The sequence below is a fragment of the Lissotriton helveticus genome, chromosome 7, assembly GCF_964261635.1.
Source record: "Lissotriton helveticus chromosome 7, aLisHel1.1, whole genome shotgun sequence".
Lineage (NCBI taxonomy): Eukaryota > Metazoa > Chordata > Amphibia > Caudata > Salamandridae > Lissotriton > Lissotriton helveticus.
In genome coordinates this window covers 1,912,205,156-1,912,208,206 of record NC_136068.1, presented here as the reverse complement: position 1 = coordinate 1,912,208,206, position 3,051 = coordinate 1,912,205,156, and the positions used below count along the sequence as shown (strand labels likewise).

Sequence of the window (3,051 nt, the reverse complement as noted above, 5' to 3'; positions counted from 1 at the left end):
GGGAAAAGGGTATGTTAGAAAGCATCAAAGATATATGGCACAACAGACACCTTAGAGCAGCAGCTAAACAACAAACTAGGACCTGCATGTTATGTTCTCAGTACAACCCCGGCAAGGGTACACCCGTTGAGCAAGGTGGGTTCCACCCACCGGACCACCCCTTTGAAACCCTCCAGATGGATTACATCCAAATGGATCGATGCAGGGGACATAAATACATCTTAGTGGTCGTGTGTGCTCTGACCAGGTAGACAGAGGCATACCCAGTCCCAGACTATACCGCAACAACAACAGCAAAACAGTTGGTGAGAGAATTCTTCCCTCGATATGGGCTGCCCGTGTCATTTACTCAGATAATGGCCAACCATTCTCATCAGAACTGATGAAACATGTTTCACTGCTCCTGGGGTATACCTGGAAGTTCCATTGTGTCAGACACCCCCAGGCTGCAGGCCTGGTGGAAAGATATAATCAGACCTTGAAGACCAAATTGGCAAAGGTGGTGGCCGAAAAAGGGGTGGACTGGGTCACAGCACTGCCAGTGGCACTATTCTACATAAGGATGTTCCCACACTCAAGAACAGGTCTAGCACCCTATGAGATTGTATTCCGCAGGCCCCCCAATGTGTGGGGAACACCTAGACCCAAATCCATCACTGATGTTAACAGTCTTGTGCTGACAGATTACCTAGCTTCTTTGATGTCTGTACTCCATTCTTGTCGTTCACAGGTGGCTGCAGCCTTCCCAGACAAAACCAACCCTGAAGAGCACACCATCCGACCCGTGGACTGGGTCTTGGTCCGCAACTTCGACAGGACAAATCCCCTCCAGCCCAGGTGGAAAGAGCCGAAGTTGGTGCTCCTGACCACGCGAACTGCGGTGAAGATTGAAGGCAGAAAAGGCTGGTTACATGCCAGTCATTGTAAAAAGTACTTTGGAGAAATAGACTCCCTTGCCAGCGATAGTGCCAAGCCTAGTGACACTGTGACTGAACAATCCTCGTTGCCCTTAGAACAGACCCCACAACAGGAATATAAGTTGAGGTCTGCCACCCGGAATCTGGCTGATTAAGTCCACGGACACAGGTCCAGTGGTGAAGTGGTCAGAGCATGGGGACAGACTCAGACACCCTGACTATGTGGGAGAAAGAGAAAGTGAGACGCCGAAAGAAGAATGTCAAGAAGTTGCATAGCGGCTCTATCATATGTTTAATAATACTGTTTTTCTTGATAACTATCATGACGTGTCTCGGTTGGGCCCTTCACATTGTCTTCCCGCCAGCACCACATAACTCCCATGCACCTAACGGCACCCAGGAACACACATATCACGACCTATCCCCTCATGAGCAAGCCCATAGACTAGCCCTGCAGAACAATACCTTTATACAGATGCTACACTATACTCATCAAGCCAGCAATAACACAGATTGCTGGATATGTGGCCGCCTCCCACCTCAACAAAAGAAAGGTGGGATGCCTCTCTTCCCCTTCCCGTTTTCTTATAATGGGACTTGTGAGGCCTGATTCGCCCTGATAACAGCCGACAACACTACCCCCACCTCCTGCCCTGATGGAAATAATTCATGCAAGAATGGGTGGCCTTGGGGGGACTTGAATAAGGTCCTTAATGCTGCCTGCTACCAAAATGAGGATGGAAAACCCCAGGCGACAGGTACGGCTCAAGAAAGCGAAGAATACAAGCAGGGGAACGTGACCATGTCCTATAGGATACTAAATACCAAACTTAAAAAGGAATACCGGGCCCCCTTCCATCTCGGTCTCAGCAGTAAAAGGGCACCTGTGCGTCCGAAAAAATGGCTCTGTTCCATCAGGACACAGTGACTGCCATACCACTGTGAGCTTTGAGGATAAAGGAAAATCATAATTTCCAGCATCTCGTCATACTTATTTCATCTGCGGGCAAATGGCCTATGTGCAGCTGCCCTTGAACTGGGGGGGAACATGCTACATAGCATTTCTGCTACCCCCTGTCTTTGTGGCCCCATCCACTTACCACCGAGACCTCCTAGTGCCCCATGTTAGAGACAAAAGAAAGATCGACACCTCCGGGGTTGATCAAACGGAAACTACATGGGAACAATATACAGACTTCAACAAAGGTTTCTTTTTCTTTGTCGGTCCTGTGAAGAACAGCAAACTCATACGCAGGTTGACAAGGACCCTGGAGGCTGTTGTAAATCAGACGGCGTCTGCCCTGGGGAATTTGACTCAGGAACAGTCTGCCATAAGATTGGTTGCTCTCCAAAACCGCCTTGCCCTTGACATCATATTGGCTGACAGAGGCGGAGCCTGTAAAATTATCGGCTCTAGCTGCTGCATTTTCATTCCTGATAACTCTCCATCTGTATATACGGCTATAACAAAATTACACAAGATAGCCACCAGCCTCCATCAAGAACCTGGCACTTGGACATGGTCTGACTGGTTTTGGAAAATAGTATCATCCTGGGAATGGAAATTGCTGTCAGCAACAGGTATAATACTCCTGGTAATAACTGGATGCTGCCTTTGCATCCAATGTGGCCCCGCCCTGTGCAGACTATGCGCTGCCAGCTGCATTCCACCACGTATCCAGCAGAAAGAAAAGGAAAGAATTATGCTACAGGAATGCATAGACAATCTCATTCAAATTGAGATATAGAAACAGGTACAATCTGGGGCAAGGAGGGAATGAGGAAATAAAATTGACAATTATGCCCCATCATTTCCCTGTTTCTGCCTGGTAGCCATTTTTTATTCAGATAAGCACCCATTTTGTGTGTGACATCCATTTTGTCTTCAGACCCACGAGCAAGATACCCTGCACCTGGCATCTCAGTTCATTGACCACACATTCCTGTGGTTCTGCCAATTCTGGGAACCGGCAGCAGATAGTTCCTGTTTTAAGAAATAGTTCCTGTTCTTAACTGTAAGCCAGAGATAAAACCCCCAGATGAGGAAGGGCCTTCAACTGAAAAGATCAAGAACACATTTCAACATCACATGCACTCTCACAAGACATAGGACATGCTCATACCTTGACACATC

General features: G+C 47.9%; 1 pseudogene; it reads left to right on the top strand.

Annotated features, from left to right (window-relative positions):
* The first annotated feature begins 1,110 nt into the window (after positions 1 to 1,110).
* On the top strand, positions 1,111 to 2,665 carry LOC144769922 (uncharacterized; annotated as a pseudogene).
* Positions 2,666 to 3,051: the final 386 nt, after the last annotated feature.